We start from the raw sequence: 20,654 nt of genomic DNA, 5'->3' as shown, positions 1-20,654 counted from the left end.
TCGAAGATTAATCAGGGGAGAACGCCCATGGATGTGACTGCTTTTTTGAGAAGGCCAACGGAAAAACTGGAGTAAAATGAAAAGCTAGAAGTCAAGAGAGGGTAATACAAATTTCAAGATTTCAAGTCATTCTCTATTGTATATTTAAATTGTTTGGACGAAATCCTGGTCTTTCATACGGCTGTGGGGTTTTTAGAAATAGATTTCAAAGCGCTGCTGATAATAATAAAAGTTGTATGAGGACGCACTGCAAGGTTTGGGTCACAGAGCAGGGCCAAGAAAACCAGATTAGTATGGAAGAAGAGATCTGGGAGCAAGGGTCAAGGATATTTGAGCCTATACATGCACTTTTTTCCTCTTTTTGAGACCATTTGTTGTACATAATTCATGTAGAGAGAGCCTAGTTGGCTTGGAATAAAAACTGCGGATGAAGTACATCCTTTCAAGACAAATGATACAAAGGCTCTGTTTACACCTGATATTAAAGGGATAGTTCACCCAAAAATGAAAAATCTGTCATCATTTACTCACCCTCAAGTTGTTCCAAACCTGTATGAGTTTCTTTGTTCTGCTGAACACAAAATAAGATATTTAGAATAATGTTTGTGACCAAGCAGATAGACCAACTATTGACTACCATAGTAGGAATAAAAATACTATGGTAGTCAAAAGTTGCAATCTGCTTTGTTACAAACTTTCTTCACTGTATCTTCTTTTGTGTTCAGCAGAACAAAGAAACTCATACAGGTTTGGAACAACTTGAGGTTGAGTAAATTATGACACAATTTTCATTTTTGGGTGAACTATCCCTAAGATGAGTTTTGTTCTGTGCTGATTTCTTCGAGGGGAGGGTCTGTGGGCGGGTAAATGTATGGGCTTTTTCAGATCTTTCGATCTAATGGACGAAATAAACTCATGCAATTTACATATGAACACGACCAGAGACGACGGAAAAACATACGGAGCGCAGTAGCAATACAAGAGAACGTTTGTGCTTTTCATCTTCAAACCAAACTTGGGTCTTCAGCCGACAAAGTTTAAATCCCATCTGGCTAGCACGCTTCCCATAATGTTTACACATAATGGGCCTTATTCATGAAACTTTCGTAAATATATAAGCAAATTCGGAGTAATTTGCACATAAAATGGACATTTACGAAAACTCTCCTCCAGATTCGCAGATGCTTCGTATACCACGGATTTGGTAGTTAAACGTGTGTATATTATTGAATTCCAAACATTCGTAAATAGAGCGGGCGTGCACGCTCATTCATAATTAGCATAATCCCCCCCATGAGTAACAACTGCAAATGATGTCTGCAGGAACGCTGCGGAATCTTCTGGACTTCTTTCTCAGGTTTGGCTCCAGTATTTTGCATAAATGCTAAAGAGACTAATTGGCCATATGCCTAGCAATAAATATTAAATTATCATGTGTCCATCAAAGCATTTTAGCCAGCTAAAAATGCCTGGTGCTCTTCTGAAAACGGCCAGCTGGTGGCGCTTGAAAGCGTTTTGCAAGGACAGCGTTTTTCCATCTGAGATACTTTGATTGCTATGAATATGATACAGAATATCCATGGCAGTTATGTGTTACTAGTATCTTATTTTGACGAATATTACTGAATATAAAAAATGCAGTAAAAAGCAGTATTAACTTCTCCATTATTGTTGTTCAGTCAGTGTACAAGTGGGATGATTGGTCGGTGTAGTTTTTGTCCCACCCCTCCTCCACTGTGATTGGACGGCCGGGTAAAAAGTGACAGTGACGAGCGCTGCCTATTACCCAACGTTGAACAGAAAAAACAAAACAAAAACAAACAAAAAAACGGGGCAAATCAACTCTTGAAATATTATGGTACATAGTTCATCAAAATGCAATGTCGTCAGTTTGCCTAAATTAGAACACAGAACGTTCAAATGTTTTACGCACCATTTACACGTGGTAGAGAGCAGGTGTACATTTCTTTCGTACCAATTATCATTTTGAAAATACGAACATTTTCGTGAATCTGAAAATTTACGTCAGAGCGGCTTTACGAACGATTTACACACATATTTGTTCTGCTCGTGTTTCAGGAATGAGGCCCTAAGTGAGTAAGCGGAGAGAACACAGTCTTTTGTGGCTGTTCGAACACCTTTGACCACACTAGCGTCTACACTACGAAAGCAATCCAGTCGAATGCATTTTCGACTACCTCAAAACGGTTTAGACCCCGTTTACACCAGTATTTAGCGTAGTCCACTTGTGATCTGATCGACCAAAACCATTTTAATTCAACCCTTAAATGCATGAATGTTTGGCCAAACTACATGTTACATGTACATGTTTTATACCATCATCACTGTCCTCATCAGAGCTCATTTCACAGTACATTCAGCATCTGCCTCATATTCACCATCTCAAACATTCTCAAAACTATCAATTTCAACATCTTCAAAATCAATATTTTGATCGCTGACAGGTTCTTCACCAGATCCACCACCAAGTGATAGTGACAGTAATATTTGATTGTGTTCAGTACTTGCTCTGTATTAAATCACTGAGCCATTTTTAAGTGTGAAAAGCTGATGATTCTTCCTATTCATTTGTTTTCTGCCTGCTGTGACTATGAGTGAAACGTCACTTCATCATTGTGTATCAGACATTGCCACCTTGTGGAATAAAGGTGGATTGCACTTATTCAGTCATCAAAGATTCCATTATTGTTGTGCAGAAAAAATACACTTACACTGTTACACACCTCGGGTCATCCCTATACAATTTGGAAAACAGACAATCTTTTGTCATTTTTATATTATTTATAATGAATTAATTGAGGAATACTAAGAAGGTTAGTACTTGAATGAGGAATAAGGAGGAGGGAATGACATCCCGAGATATGCATTTAAGGGTTAAACACGACATTCAACAACGCTAACAACTCCGTAGCGTAAAGGTTGAGAAGTGTCTAGACTTCGGTCCATCTATCGCTGTTTTCACTGTTTTTGTTCGTGTAGTTAGTTTGTGGAGTAAGTATATATAAACTGTGTATTTATACAGCGTTTTAAAAATGGTGTTTCATACTGCATGTGTTCGGCCAATCAACATACACTTACATCACTGGTAGTTCCTATTGTGCTGGGTTAGACCCTACTCTAAAATAGGATCTAATTTAGTCCACCAAAAAGAGTTCCTAGAACTAAAATCAATCAAACACGCCAGAAAGTGGGTACTACCGCCAATACTTCCTCCGGTGCGGTGCGAAAGCCCCCATGAAACCATTCATGATAATAAAGAACCTTTATTTTTAAAAGTGTACTTGTTATAAGCAAACAAGATAAAGTATACAATGTGACTTCTACAAGTTAAGTTCTGATCTGTTCCGTATTAAAATATTGTATTGCTTCAGAAGACTTAAACGTATAGTGTATGAGATGGGGGTTTTTTTGTCCCTTTTTTGGTCCCTTTTCTGGTCACAGTATGCTTTTGCTGTGTGAAAAACAGCCTGTAGCATTCTGCAAAACATCTCCCCGGAAGAAAGAAAGTGCGGGTTTGGAATAAATGACATAACTTTCGTTTAATTTAAGGTTTGGTTAAAGCAAATGTTTTCGCCTGGCCAACTGTGGTTTTCCGACAAGCAATTTGTGACTTAAATTCCCTTTTTTAAAAATCAATTTGGATCTCCTTTTGTGTTTTCAATTCATTTCTCAGCACGGATTCCACAGTCCCAAATATTCACTGTTTTGCTGGTGTATTCGCTTTAATAATAAAAAAAGGCCATTAATTAAACATTTAACATTACGTATACTTCATTGCTGCATCAAATGTTTGAAAAAGGCCTTAATACAAAGTCAAATATATCTATATCTTCAGGAAACTTCGTTATGACATATTTCCAAATGCAACCTTAGAGGATCACATTGAATTGATGCAAAATGAATGAAATAATCAATTTGAAACACGATTAAAAACGCCACCACAGATCAATGCACCTCGATTTCCTATAAGACACACTGCAAACTGCAAGACTTTTGTTATTGCTGCTACTGCTGTTAATATTATTATACCTTTCTTTCAGACAGTCAACAAACGTTCAATGAAAAACACAACAAAACAAACATCTCCAATCACCATCGGCAATACAAAACAGGACAAAACCCATTGAAAACGAGTCTCCAAATGACATGAGCAAAATATATCAAACATATAAAAGATATGGAATGAAATGACCCATAGTGTTACAGATATACATTGTATGACCTCTGCCCCCTTCATTCTTCACATCTCTCCTCACGTCCAGCTCTCAATGAGTGCATTTGACGTGTCCAGAGGCGAGCGTCCTGCTTAATGTTCCACCGGGCTATTTCTCTTTTGCTTTCAATTACAAAGACACAGCAGCAGCCCAACTCTTTCCTCAACAAGCCGCCACACACACTCACATTTCTGTCTCCTGCAGGTTGATATAGATAGATATCCCTCCCCGTTGAGTCTGAATCTACATTAGGTCATTTCAATAAGTGGAGAGGCCCCAAGGCATTGGTCAGGAGCTGGGGCGGAGGCAGGCCTCCATCCGTCTTAGTTTGACTCTGACTCGCTGACACGCAGGCAGACGGATGGGGGTCCGGTGTAGCCAATCTCAGTTGTGTTTGTTATAATACTACATTAAGGGGCCTAATAGAGCATGTCAGGAAATATTGCAAGCATCACAGGAGGCGGAGGACTTTGCTAAAATATGTTGTGGATGAAAGGAATCTTTTTGTTGTAAAGAACCTGGGGGAGGGACGTCGATAATGGCTTCAAGGTGAATGCTGACCTTGGGCGTCCATGGCGGGCCATTTTCTTTGGAAAACAGGTGGAGGGTGTGGCTTCGGGGGCGTGGTTTGGACAAAGGCATGGCTTCATTTCATACGCCACCCACAACTGCATAACGCATGGAAAAATGTACTGACTTTATAAAAAAACAGACTCGAAGATTAACGAATCACTAGATGTCAAGCAGTAAAAACTAATACTGTTAAAAATCATTTTCATTAATTATAATAATACTAAAACAAAATAAAATAAAACTTTAACTTAAACAATGAAAAATGCCGCTTTAGCAACTAACTGAAAATAAGTTGAAATACTAAAGCTGAAACGTACAATATGGACGTATTGACAACATTTAAACATAAACTTTATTATGTATTTACAGCTAAAGAAATGCAAAATATTTACAAATCTTTTAGATGATAAAGATACTTGTTTGTCCTTTTACCATTTTACAGATCAATTTTAGACCCTTAACCCTACCCCCAAACCCAAACATAAGTATTTTATAGAGAAAATAAAAATAATATATAAAATGTACAGATATGTTTAGGAAATGACAATTTTACAAAAAATATATTGTAGCATAAAAAGGATATTTTGAGCCACTAAACCCACTTCAATCTACCCATAACCATTTCTTAAAAATATGTAGTTATAAAGAAAAACATAACAGACAGACAAGTGTAACCCCAATAATTTATTTTAAAAAGCAGTATCAAAAGTCATCCAAATGAGGATATGTTGCAGTCGTAGTCCTCTCTGGCGGTATATAATAGTTTTATATGAAATACAGAGCAGAATTTAATTTATCAATTGCTGAAAATCGTATCCCAATCCACTCTGTGAAGGTGAGCATTTCTCATTTTAGTACACAAATCACCCAAAACATGGCATGTCACAAGCTGTGACGAAGCAGGCGAGAGCCAATGAGCGTTTGATATCACTGCCATAAAACGTAAAGCATTTTGAATTTGAGACAGCAATTTTTGACTTTGTAACAATTGCGAGATTTGACATTTACGGTCGCTGCTGAGAATGGAGATGAAGATCGCTAAATTTAGGTATGTCCCTCGCAAATGTATGAATTCTAAAGAGAATCAAATTGATTACTTTTGTGAACGTTGCGTTTTTGGTGTATTTTGTGGTTCTATTGTCAGTCTATACTGCGAAAACGCCTTTTGTGTCCCACGGCAAACAAAATAAATATTACATGATAAATAATGGTTAGAAGATGACAGAAATGTTATTCATTTTAAGGTTTTAAAGTGTAGTCCTGTTTAACATTACGAGTTTGCAGCAGAAGTCACACTGAGCAAATTAAGTAGATGAGTAAACTGTGTTTAATAAATGAGACTGAAAACGTAGATAATTGAATACAATAGAATCAAAATATTAATACCACATTTTTAGTACTCATAAATAAGGATTTGTACACATTTGACCGTCTGTAAAGTTGTTCATATGCAAGAAATGTACCTTTTGATTACTGTCAATGCGTTAATATTGTACGTTTCAGTGTCTATGTAAGTGATTGCACGTGTAGTAAAACCACACTTTACGTAAAAATACATATGAATACTCTTTGCAGCAATCACCAAATAAAATCTATGAAATAGATAGTCGGTATTTACTTCACAGCTGTTCCTAAAGACTACTAAAGAATTAATTTTTCAATGCTGGCCTGTTTTTGCAGTATAATCTTTTTGGAATAAACCTGCCTCTAAATGGCTTGTAAAAGCAAAGCGACCACTTTATATGCTGGCCAGACAGTCTCTTGGCCCGAATAAGCTACAAACAGGGCCAGACTAAATGTCACAAGTCAAAAGGTCTGGCTAAGTGACACTACTGGACTGTTTACAGAGGTGTCGCTCAAAAACACAGCGCTGTCTCGAGGCCAGTAGTAAAATAATAGCATCCCAGAGCCTGCCGGGATAGGTTGGGTGATGTACACCGGGGGTAATTACAGACAAATGGCAGGATGGTCCCATCAACTCACTCTGAGAGGAGAGAGACAGAGGGGGGACATTAAAACCAACCATTAACAAACAGAAATTGACGTCTGTCCAGAACCTCAGGGCAGTGAACTATTTGTCAGACAGCAGAACGTTCATTATAATGACACATTTTGAGTAGCAAGTGTCATATGATATGCCATTAAGTGAGAAAGGCGAAATATTGGAAGTGTCCGGGACACCATCAAGTATCTTTGTGCCTGAGAAAAAGATGGATAGAATAACAATTTCACCCACAATCCTCACCTGACCTTTAACCCAAACCTTTGTTCTTTGTTGGTCTCTGATTTAAACTCGCATGCAAATGGCCTGAGAACAATTTCCAAGTCAATCGGTCACTCGCGTGTGCTATTGACACGTCACATCAATAACCTAAGGACCCATTTTCGCTCTGATCTCAGTGCATGCTCATCAATTCATCTCCTCTTGTCTTATGCTTGGTCTTTTACAAAGCACTAAATCTCAAAAGACGAAGCGTTCTTATAAAGCAAGCTAGTGATCTTTCTCTCCGACAACAAGACCATTTTCTATTTGAATTTTGAAGTGTAATTTATTCCTGTGATCAAAGCTGTATTTTCAGCATCATTACACCATTCTTCAGTCAGATGATCCTTCAGAAATCATTCTAATATGATGATTTTATGCTCAAGACCCATTTCTGATTCTTATCAATGTTGAAAACCGTTGTGCTGCTTAATATTTTCTTGTGGAAACCATCATGCATTTTTTTCAGGATTCTTTAATTAATAGAAAGCAGCATTTATTTGAAACAAAAACCTTTAGTAACATTGTAATGTGTTTACTGTTACTTTTGTTTTGATCCATTTATAATGCATCCTCGCTGAGTTAAAAAATATTTGATCAGAATGTTGCATTTGACCAATCAGGATCAAGTATTTCCCCATTAAAACCCTTTGGTAACACTCCATATTTTGTTATGTTACAGCCTTATTTCAAAATGGATTAAATGTATTATTTTCCTCAAAATTCTACAAACAATACCCCATAATGACAATGTGAAAGAAGTTTGTTTGAAATCTTTGCAAATGTATTAATAATAAAAAGTGAACAAATCACATGTACACAAGTATTCACAGCCTTTTCCATGACATTCAATATTGAGCTCAGGTGCATCCTGTTTCCACTGATCATCCTTGAGATGTTTCTACAACTTGATTGGAGTCCACCTGTGGGAAATTCAGTTGATTGGACATGATTTGGAAAGGTGCACACCGGTCTACATAAGGTCCCACAGTTAACAGTGCATGTCAGAGCACAAACCAAGCCATGAAGTCCAAGGAATTGTCTGTAGACCTCAGAGACAGGATTGTATTGAGGCACAGATCTGGGGAAGGGAAAAATGTCTGCAGCATTGAAGGTCCCAATGAGCACAGTGGCCTCCATCATCTGTAAATGGAAGATGTTTGGACCCACCAGGACTTTCCTAGAGCTGCCTGCCCGGCTAAACTGAGCGATCGGGGGAGAAGGGCCTTAGTCAGGGAGGTCACCAAGAACCTGATGGTCATTCTGATAGAGCTCCAGCGTTTCTCTATGGAGAGAGGGGGACCTTCCAGAAGAACAACCATCTCTGCAGCTCTCCACCAATCAGGCCTGTATGGTAGAGTGGCCAGACAGAAGCCACTCCTCAGTAAAAGGCACATAACAGCCCGCCTGTGGTTTGCCAAAAGGCACCTGAAGGACTCTCAGACCATGAGAATCCAAATTCTCTGGTCTGATGAAACAAAGATTGAACTCTTTGGCCTGAATGGCAAGCATCATGTCTGGAAGAAACCAGGCACCGCTCATCACCTGGCCAATACCATCCCTACAGTGAAGCATGGTGGCAGCATCATGCTGTGGGGATGTTTTTCAGCAGCAGGAACTGGGAGGCTAGTCAGGATTGAGGGAAAGATGAATGCAGCAATGTACAGGGAAAACCTGCTCCAGAGCGCTCTGGACCTCAGACTGGGGCGAAGGTTCATCTTCCAACAGGACAATGTCCCTAAGCACACAGCCAAGAGGAGTGGCTATGGAACAACTTTGTGAATGTCCTTGAGTGGCCCAGCCAGAGCCCAGACTTGAACCCTATTGAATATCTCTGGAGAGATCTGAAAATTGCTGTGCACTGACGCTCCCCATTCAACCTGATGGAGCTTGAAATGTCCTGCAAAGAAGAATGGGACAAATTGCCCAAAAAATAGGTGTGCCCAGCTTGTAGCAGTGCTTGTAGCAGTGTATAATGGATTATGAGCATGCACATAAAAAGCAAATGCATGACTTATAAGTAATTATAAAAAATAATATAAATGTAGCTGTTCTTATAATGCAGTATAGATCTTAATGAATCACATAAACATTTCAAATCATTCGCTAGAATATTACAAAAAAAGGACATTCACATGATGGACAATTATATGCAAGTTGAATTAAGTACTTTAATGTGTTACTAAAACTGCTGTACCTGTTAAACCCAACAGCTAAATAATAATGTTCTCTCCTGAATGCCGGTTGTGCTTTAAATATTGCTGACCTTGAAGAACGGGTGCATTGACTGGTTTGGATTTGATGGATGACTTACGGGTTTGCACAGTACACCTGTCACATCAAACTCTATTGTCTCAAATAAAACTGTGATTCACTGCCGTGGCTGTGTTAGCATGTGACTGCGCATGTGAGCCTTGAAGAGTGGTGGATGAAAGCTAATTTAAAAAAACGCCAACCTGGCAACATGCAGCCTAACAGAGTTTTGATCAGATTTGGGAGCAGAAATTTACAAGGAGATCCAATTGGCAGCCAGAACCCGAACTGAGTCATTGGTGAACAGCAAATGGTACCCAACCAAAACATGCAAGTGAGTAATAAAGAAGCAAGTGACCAAAAAACCCAGTATGCAATGTTTGAAGGCTTTGTAGAAGCCAGTTGCCATGCCAACAAACTGGAAAAATCACAGAACTAGACCGCTATGTCATTTGCACTACAAACTGGCACATTGACTAACCAAAGTGTCTCCTACTGGCAGGCTAGTTAGGATTTGGAAAACAGTGTTTGTCATTATAATTCGGAGTTAATGTTCGGTGCATTGCTATTATGACAGTTGATTGTTATTGCAGCAGTTAGGACATCCATGAGCGCCAGTTGGCAGAGCTATTGTGTATTCGTTGCGTTCTCCATTAATTATAAGAAAGGCAAAGTTGATAAGCAAATATTTACTCTGAGAAAAAGTCTGGCATACAAAAATGTCATGGGCATGAATTTGGGTATGGATGGCTGGAAATTATGGGACTGCCGCTAATAACCTACTGATATTACGGATAAGCCTGTATAAATCAATATTTCTATCAATCAAAGTTATGACTGAATCTAATTATAGTATATTTCTGTCATGTATGTTAACAGTTAGTAAAACAGAAAGAATTGGTCCCTGTTCAAATCATGAATTTGAATTTAATTGGCCACCAATAACTGATAATTCTTTATATTTGAAAGCCGATAACCGATATATTGGCCAATATATTTTTTATATAATTTTTGAGAGCCTGATTACAAAATCAAAAGTCTCACCATTAAGAACAATTTCCCAATGTCTCTGCTGAAGGAAATAATCCATTATTTATCGGCTTTAATATATCGGCCACATTTCTGCTATCTGAGTACAAATTTAGGAATTGAACTGGAATTTCAAAGGCATTCTACCACGGTCCTGGTATATACCATACCATTTATATAAATCCTGGGATGATATAAAGTGATCATCCTAGAAATGCTGTCTAGCCTCGTTTGAAACATTAACTGTGGCGTGAAGCACGAACCACTGCAGACGGCATTCAATGTGTTCTCAAAAAAGACACATAGCAGTACAAACAACACATAAGGTGTTCTGCAGGAAGCGACAATGAGCAAAATACTGTTTTGTCAAACTCTGTTTGTGCTATGAATATAGATTTTACTATTAATTTACTAAAATGGGTGAAAAAAATGTCAGAAATTTGCATCCCAAGCCGTATACAGAGGGTATGCGCTTGACGTCACCATGCGGCAGCATTGGTTTTCGGCGTGAAAACACACAAAACATCTAAAATGGGACAAATCTTTGGGATTGACTGTACAAAGAAATCTGAGGTATATTTTTACAGACTGCCGAAAGCTACAGAAAAGAGAAGCTAATGGATTGCTGCAATTCACAAAAACAACTGAACAACTGGATTTGCAGTTATCATTTTGTGTCAGTATGCTGAATATTGGGGTAAAATTATAACCTATAGGCTTATAACTTATAACCTTTTTTTAATCAAGCTCCAAAAACTGTTTTGATATTGGGTGCCCTGTGACGTCACAGGGGCAAATACATTTACCTCCAGAGCAAGACACACCATAGGCCCCGCCCACTGGCATTCATTTGCTTAACGACTGACACTTGCCTACACTTGATGGGTGTGTCGCATCGCATCAAAAGCAAATAAAACCCATTATAATCACTGACGCTGTCTACACTGGATACAGTATACAGATGCGCATTCGGTTTCTGACATACTTAACGCGCTTGAGTCTGTTGACAACAGGACAAATGGAAGAGTGAAAGAAAATTCGCTTGTCTCCACAGAAAGAAGGATCTGGAACAAGTGGATAGTTTGTTGAATGGTGTCTCAGATCACGTTTGAGAACTATGTTTGTTCGGAGCATTTTGATTTGTAAACGAGGCACAGTGCAAAGGAGAGTTCGCAACAAAACTCTTGTTAAAAGATGAAGTAGTTTATGATAGCAGACGGTTTATGAACATGTGACAGTTTTATATGGACACTTACTCACGTGCAATAGCGAGTGGGTGTTGATACTGTTTCCCATGAAATGATGTTAGCCAATCATAACAGTGGCCGTTTACTGACAAGCCTTAAAGGAGCCGTGCCTTAAAAACAGATCATGCAGACAGAGGGTCAGAATGAAGGTTGAAAAAAAAAAATTCCCACCTATATGATTGTTTGTTTTTGGGGCAACAACTTTATTAACAGTATAAGTGAACCTCAAGGAACATAATAATTAATTAAAATAATTTTAAAAATTCATGTCATGACCCCATTAAAACTACTCAGAGCAGCATGTAATTTTACAGAACCAAACAAGCAGTTTAGAAAACTCTAAAAATTTGCAATTATAAGCACATTCGCAACATTCAACATCATCATGCACAACTAGTCCGTAACTGCACTGTTCATTGTGCCGAAACTGCATTACAATAATCTCCATTTTTATGGTAAAACTGACATTTTTAATGCCAGACAGAATGAGAGTGGCTTCTTTCAATCTGTGCCTGGCTGTAGAAAGAGAAAAGCACCTACTGAAGTGACCCCCTGAAAAGACCCCCTCCCTTCCCACCCGCCTCCCCCTCCAGAGACCGACATGAGAAGCGCTGGCTGTACTTCACATGGGCCACAGGAAAGTCCTGACTTAAAAAGCACATTTAAGAACCAGTGAAGATGAAAAACACCCCAATTATCTCCCCAATCCCCCGCTGAGCCCCAAGCTGTTTTATGACATTAAAACCTGCTAAATTATGAAACACCACACGGCTGAGGATACAAATGAAAAAAACGGGGACTTCTTTTTCTGAATCATTAGTGCTTGCAGGGTGTCCGCTGATGCTGATATGATATTCTCAATGCTTAGTGTGATGACTTTGCAGTCACATCCCTCACGGTGATGCTGCGGGGCTAGTCAAAGGCTACAATAAAAAACAAGCGGATAATGACTAAGATATGTCAGGCTAGAGAATTCAAACGAGAAATGTATTAACATTTGTTAAATGCATTTCTATGAATTCATTCATTAGTATATATTTACAATTAATTGCATTGCATTTCATAATGTGACGTTCAAAAATTTTCATTTCTACAATGGTTAGTGTTTAAAGGAATAATTACAATTTTGTCATCGTTTATTTCCACAATGTCATTCCAAACATGTAAGCTGCTATTTTCCTTTGTATAGAAAGTGACTGTGACAGTTCATAGTGACTATGTCTGCCAAAAATATACATTAATGCAATTAGCTTTCAAGGTATGTATTTAATACACATTCAGGAATCGAAACCCATTGCTAGTGCCATGCTTCACTATTTGAGTATGCTCAAAAAAAGGAAAAAATAATCCAAAAACGCACCATAGAAGTGGGCCGAACGACTTATAGGGCTCTATCATATACCCAATTTTTACGTCCAGTGCGTTGTTTAAATAGCAAATGCACTCGCGCCCTTCTGTTCGCCCATGGGGGTGCTGGTCTGAAACGAGGTGTGTGTTGCTATTTTGAGGCAACTGAAAATGACTGCGCCATTGACCAACAAAAACCTGGTCTAAAGTCTATCGCACAGTATTTTTTGTGTTATTTAAAGGCACACACAACACACGTACACTCATATTATTACACACACAGGTACACCCAGCAGCACACAAACATGCTAAATATATATATAAAAAAAAAAAGGATTCCTCTCTAGAAAAGCGTTCAGTCTTTCCGCTCGCAATTTCCGCCATGTAAAGAGTGAATCTGCCATGGTGCAAGCGCAACTGGCTTTTAAAGGGAATGGGAGATGAGACTCTGATTGGTTTATCACCCAAATCACACCCATGACTCATTAAGAGACTAGGTACAACCTTTTTGGAGCGTGTGCCTGGCGCGCCAAACGTTTTTTCCGTCATTAAACTAGCAAAAGTGGATTCGGACGCACCTGCGCCATGCGCTCAAATCATTAAAATAGGGCCCTTAGTCCTTTGGATTTAAATAATAGCTTTTTGTGATTTGTGTGATTTGCTATATTCTGATGATCTTCCTCTCAAAGCTCTGAAATGGACTACAAAAGTAATAAGAGCCATATATTTGACTTTATTAATGTTAAGCATCATTGGTTCTCATGTGTCTCATGACCAGATATCATTACCTGCCTAATAAACTCTATGTGATTCAAGAATTGCAAACAAAAAGCACTATAGTTCTTTTTAGCCTTCTCTATGCATTCTCTTTTTTTGTGTTCACAGACTCTATGAACCATTTGGATGGAAAAGATCATTCCAAAGTTTTGGGATCAGTAAGATCAAGTAAGAAATCTTTTGTTCAGTTAGGATGCATTAAATGTGTCAAAAGTGACAGTAAAGACATTATATTTCAAATAAAATGTGAACTTTTGAACTTTTGATTCATCAGAGAATCCTTAAAAAGATATCCACAAGAATATTAAGCAGCACAACTGTTTTTGAACATTGATGATGATAATAAATGTTTCTTGAGCAGCAAAATCATCATATTAGAATGATTTCTGAAGGATCATGTGACACTAGAGACTGGAGTAGTGATGCTGAAAATTCAGCTTTGCCATCGCAGGAATAAATTACATTTTAAAATATTTCACAATATTACTGTATTTCAATTAAATGCAGCCTTATTAAGAATAAGAGACTGCTTTCAAAAAAGACATGAGACTGAATACATTTTTAGGAAATAGTTGGGGTCAGGGACATAGCAAATGCTGCCTAAAGTAGGAGAATGTGTAGGGGTGTATTATTTAACCACAACAACCTGGCCAAATCTCACAATGAACACTGAGGTAACACTCTGTTTGTTTAAGGTCTTGATAGAACGTGTGACTCTTCTCTGTGGCAGTGTGAGGGCTACGACCTGTCAGGTCTTCCCACCAGATTACACACTTACACAAGGGTCACGGAACCAGGTCTCTGACATCTGTCACACACACGGGGCTGCCTGCGGACAGCACTACAAGACAGGAAACAATTCAAGCAAACCTACCCAGAGGACATCTGATCACATCCACATGCGCAACAAATAATCTATCTTCACAATTCCCCAAAGACAGAGAGCGAGTGAAGAGCAGAGAAAGAGAGAGAGAGATTTATTAACAGCCATAGGCTATTCAGGTCTGCAGTTGTTCAACGATAAGTCCGCTGATAACCAGTCATTTCCTGAGAACAGACCATACAGTGCGCACCGCTTTTGTGGAACTGCAAAATTTCCATTTCCAATTCTAACTCCTTAGGCGCTGTACGATATTTAACCCCCACGGTCGAGGGCCAGACCGTATCAGCACGTCCCCATTGGCTGCAGCACGCAGGCTAAAATCCAATTTCAGTGATAAGCTTCAGATTTGCAGTAAGGGCTGAAGTTGCGTTCCTCTCTGGATTGCGTGCGTTTATCCAAGAAAAGGGCAACAGAAACGGTTCGGAAGTGGCAAGGGGCATGGCGGCCGTGTTGGTGTGGATGCAAGCGCAGGCAGGTGTTGAATTATGATACAATTCATGTTCACACTCCTTCGCTCAAGAACCACCTCTTGCTTTCCGACCCTTGATCCCCAAACCAGCGACTTATGGGCATAAACCACATGCTACGGAAGTGAGATTAACATAAAATTGTCCGTTTTCATCCATCAGAGGTTCATTTTGTTTTGTGCAAAGAACGTGTTTGCAACAAGAAAATGATTTCTTTATGGACATTGTCAACACAGAAAGAAACGTTGCACACAATCATCTATAATTCTCTATAATTAGCCACTTTTACACATAAAATGCAACAAATTGCAGTAAAATGGCCTGATTACCTTTTCCAGTACCACATGCAAAGACTTTTTACTTCTTTTTGCTAGCATATGGTAAATGGACCGCATTTATATAGCGCGTTCAACAGACCCATGGCCATCCAAAGCGCTTTACATATTGCCTCACATTCACATATACCGACATGTTGTGAGCATACACACATCTACATCTACATGTGATATAATTTGCCAGAATTTATTTATTTTTTCTTCTTTCTTGTCACTACAAAGACGATTGTGTTTTTTGACTCCTGTATCACAAGCTTACGCGTAAATGGAGTAATTGTGTCAGCAAAAACCTTGTAATTTGTCTCTCTCAGCAGACGTCTTACATCAGAGCGTTTTCACCGTTTCAACCGTTATATTATTCTTTTCATTCATAGAATCAATACAGAACATTTGTTACAACTCCTTGATTGAAGGAGTTTTGTTTTACGAGAAGAAAAATTATGTAGAGGACAAAGAATGTATGTGATCTTTCTCAGTGCTCCACTTCCGTGGCATGTTTGTGGCTGCCAAGTTTCAGCTATGGAAGCATGCAACATCCGGTTGGTGAAACTTGCTCGCTCTCATTGGCTAGCGTGGGTAGGGGTGGGCGATATGGCCAAAATCACGATATGAGTAATTTAATTTCACGATAACAAAATATAATCACAATATAGTACTTTTTGCTTTTTTTGTTGTTGCTTATTTTTGCTTTTTTTGCTTAGGTTTTTGTGATATCAACATTTTTGATACCACTGAAATCTAATCACGATTTTCAATATCATTTAAAAAAACTAAAACTAGGCTTAAAAAAACATCTAAAGCTTACTGAAGACAAATAAACTGTGATAAAAAAAGTTATATAAGTAAACTGCAATAGAACAAACACATAAATGAAATAGAAATACCTGAAAAACCTTCAAGCACTAGAAATGTTTGTTATGATTGGTTGTTTCTATGTAACTTCCACAGCCAATCGATTTCACGTACCCATTAATGCTTCCCTTTATAACCACGACGCATCCAAATGAATACAGTAAAGGCCATTACATACTCTGCAAGAACAGAGAAAAAAGTTCTCGCTCCCAAGGCTGCGAGAACAAAATGACAAAATAGTAATTTTGACGTCTCGCAGCTTGTTCTCGACACATCATCTGAGCAGAACTTTTTTTTTGTGGGTGTCATGGAACTATTGTGTGATTGGACAGAAATTTAAAGTTGTACTTTGTTCTTGCCACCTCGAGAAAACAAACAAATTTCTTTGTTCTTGTGGAGTATGCACCAAGCTTAAGTCTGCGCGCAATGCAAATTCTTATTCTAGCCCTCCACCTCCCCAGCACCACCTGCCTAGATCTGCTAAGGGAGGGTCTTTTTCTCTCTTTCTCTTTCTATGTTCTGAGCATTTAGCAGAAGTTGTACTTGCTCTGCAGCAGCAGCAGCAGCGTAGCTCTTGTCCACCAATACCAAACCTATGTACACTCCATTTACATTAATAAAATGTTTTATAAACTATCCCGAGAGTGGTCATGACTGGCCAATGGTGATCATGATAGCAGCCATTCAAAATTGAAAAAGAAATTAATACTTTTATTCTGCAAGGATACATTAAATTGATCAGAAGTCACAGTAAAGACTTTTACATTGTTACTAAAGAAATTAAGCTAAATGTATGCATTTTGAATACATTTTAAAGGCTGTTCTTTTGAGTCTTTTGAGTATTTATTAAGGAAATATTGGTTTACACAAAATAGCAGATCAACTGTTTTCAACACTGATAATAATAATGGTTCTTGAACAGCAAATCATCATATTAGAATGATTTCTGGAGGATCCGGAGGATTTCTAATGATGCTGAAAATTCAGCTTTTACATTTAAAACATATTATCATATTTCACCAATGTATTGGTCTGCCGTATTTAAAAAAAAAATGCAGCCTTGGTGAGCATAAGAGACAAAAACATTAAAAACCTTACAGACTACAAACTTTTGATTATTATAGTACAAAACAAGAAACTTGCTGAACTGAACTTATTTTACACAATATTAACTCAAAATGCATTATAAATATTTTAAAATAGTTACGCCAGAGTGGCTATTGCATACTATAGCCTTAAGATTTATCTAGAATTAAAGGACCCAGATTAACTCGTTCAATTATAAGGGCGTGTCCACATACTTTTGGCCGCGTAGTGTATGTCAGATTACAAAATGATATTTCCAAACACCACCAGCCAAGCAAAGTCTGTTCCGTCACGCATTTCCTGTCAGACCTCCTGCGGACTTAAAAACAGGAAAAAAATGAGATAGTAGAAGAGATGGCAATCTAGCGACTTTGGCTATGGTCCAGAACTGTCTATCGTGCAACACTGTCGAGAAATTGGCATGCCAGAGAAGAACTCACTGAGGTGAATCACATGACATTATGGAGGTCACGCATGGGTCCAGCCACCTAAAGAGCCCAGATACAAGCAAGAAATAGAGTATTTTACAGACCACTGGTCCACCTGCTTCCTTCAGGACCCTCAAATTCAGTTTTTAATGGAAACCCACAAGTAATACAATTCATAGGACTTAAAACTAGTCACACTTTACTGGGCTGCCAAAGGACCCCTAGAGAGGCACCAAAAAAAGGGCCACCAAAAAGTACTTTATCATCAAATGAAGAGTGTGCTGGAACGCTGAATTTTAAATTACAGCACCTGGCTGGATAACAATGCTAAATGAGATCAAATTGACAGCCCAGATACCTTGGAGACCGTATGTCTTGCGTGGTTCACACATGCACACACATGCAAATGTCATGAGAGGCTTTACAATCACTTTGGAGGCATCTGTCTCACTTTTTTTTTTTTCCGAAAGCACAAATTGTTTCATACTCTTACAAAGAAAATGAATGTTGATCTTTGATGAAGATGCTTTTCATTCACCGTGATTGAGAAAGTCTCTCAAATGGCAAAGCTCAACGTCTTCGCCATCGATTTTAATTGAGGCTTGATTACATATACAATGAACTGTACCGGGTCATGCATTTTGCAATTTGAAATATTTTCAGCTTTATTGAAAAACCACAGGGTTGATTTCTCTTGGGCATAGCGCAGCACAGTACAAAAGACTATATTACAATCACCGGATTAAACAAACGCGGCACGTTGAGAGAGATGATTAATTCATGGAGGTATTCTCCATTTCATACATTTATGAAGGACGTTACCCGTTAAAAATATGTTTATGTATTCCGGGCACACCTGGCTGTGCTTTGAAACTTTCAGCAGGGGACAGCTCTCACTTCCATACAATGAGGACTGTTCTCATGCTCTGTCTGGGCTTTTACAGACCCTGAGCCCATTTTAATAGCTCGAAAATAGGTTGACGTATATATCAGATTGCTACCTTGCTGATTATAAACAAGATTTCAACCTCAAAGCAGGCTTTCTCTGAATGAGTTAAACACATGCATGCTTTCAGCACCAGAGTCAGCTCCCAATTTCATGAGCTCAAGACAGAGTGCAATGCTGTTTAAATAGCTTTAAAAAATCATAATATTTAGGCTATATATCAGACATTGAATTTTCAAATGGATTCAAATTGATTAAAGCCCAAATTACAATACTTTTAGACAGTCACTATTCTGAAAAGTCCATGCCTAAGCTTCAATAATGTCTGTCTGTTGGGGTTTCATTTGTTTAGAGGAAAAGATTACAGAACGGCTGATCACCAATAAGCTGTGTGATTGTACGCTGTTTCAGCAGTCCACCGTTCTGCTCAATGCAAGTCTAAGCAAAATTCTGATCTCAGGGCCAAAGAGTCTGTGGTTCACTTCCACTGTAGATGCAATAAGACTTTCAAATGGAATCACAACTGCCTCTGATCAAACTATTGCATGCAACCTTTCAAATCACACTTTTCTTCCAATGCAATGAACTGTCTTGAATGCAGCATGAGACCATCCGCATAAAGCTGATACTACTTTAACACATTACAGCACTTCACAAGCTTCTGTCAAATATGCGTTTTCGCTCTAAATGTTTCTCTGTTGCATGCAATACATGACCAATGGAAAGTTCATCCATGCACTGAATTGCACACTTTGCATTAAACTTCAGATCGGAACACCCAAAATGCACGGCATTCTTCTGGTTGACTGAGAGGCTTCAGTGCACAAAGTAAAGCTCAATGATGAAAAGAGAACATCTTACCCACTTTTCCTGATCGCAGACGATGCTTGATAATTCCAAGAACAGAAGTGCAACTACTCTTCCATCTCTCCAAGGAGCCGTGTGTAACTTTCCAGCAGCTGGGGTTTATTTAGATGCGCTGGGAAACAAGGTGAGCTTTAGTTTATGGCAGTTCAGCCACACGGGAAAAAAAAGAGTCGAGCACCGGAGTGTACCGGTGGATAGTGTCTTTTTGCCGCGCTCTCACGCGCTGCTGATGCGGTGCGTGTGCGGTAAAGCAGATCTGTCCACGCGCTGTCACTGCGCTCTGCCTCCCCGGGTCCTAATGCTGAACCGCAGCGCCACTGAACTTAGAGTTACTGCACTGCGAGTCTGCGAGCTTTGCATTATAACATCCAGAATATGTTTTCATCATTCCATCTTTTTAGAATTAATTAAGGCTACCCGAATCTTCGAGTACAATCAAACTGTTTTAATTGACAGGTTCAGTCAAAGGCTATAACATGTAATCTCGAAGCTGTAAAACAATCCAATAAAAGGATAGTAACTCACCAATATAATCAAAATAATAGTTGTATATGAGAAAATGTAGAATATGAGTGTATAGCTACTACAAATAGTAAAAAAAGAAGTATTTTTTAGCAGAATACTCATTTTAAACGCTCAGTCTCACTCTTAAAAAGAAAACAGAACAAGAGTATTGATGACTCATCTTGCACTAGACAGATATGTCCAATCAAACGCTCTGCTTCAAATAATGAAGTTATTGTTTGTACACACTAATGACTAATGTATATTATCACTGCCTTCACATGCTATCGGAAATTAGTTCCCACTTCTGAAGTCGTGATTACGATCTCATCGCATTTAAAATTTTGCCCTGAGAACTTGAAGGCAAATTTTAACTAAGAAACTCGTATTTACGATCATTACTATAGCATGTGAAGGCAGCATTAATTACAATTGCCCAAGGTAAAAATATACCGTGATAAAGCCTACAGAAACAGAACAGTAAATGAAATTCTAGGTCTAATTCTAGTTGGGAAAAATTCATTTTAAACTATTAATGTTTTAATTTTAGAACTGGGCAATC

Source organism: Gobio gobio (genome assembly GCF_949357685.1).
Source record: "Gobio gobio genome assembly, chromosome: 8".
NCBI classification, from domain to species: Eukaryota; Metazoa; Chordata; class Actinopteri; order Cypriniformes; family Gobionidae; genus Gobio; species Gobio gobio.
This window is presented reverse-complemented; position numbering follows the sequence as displayed.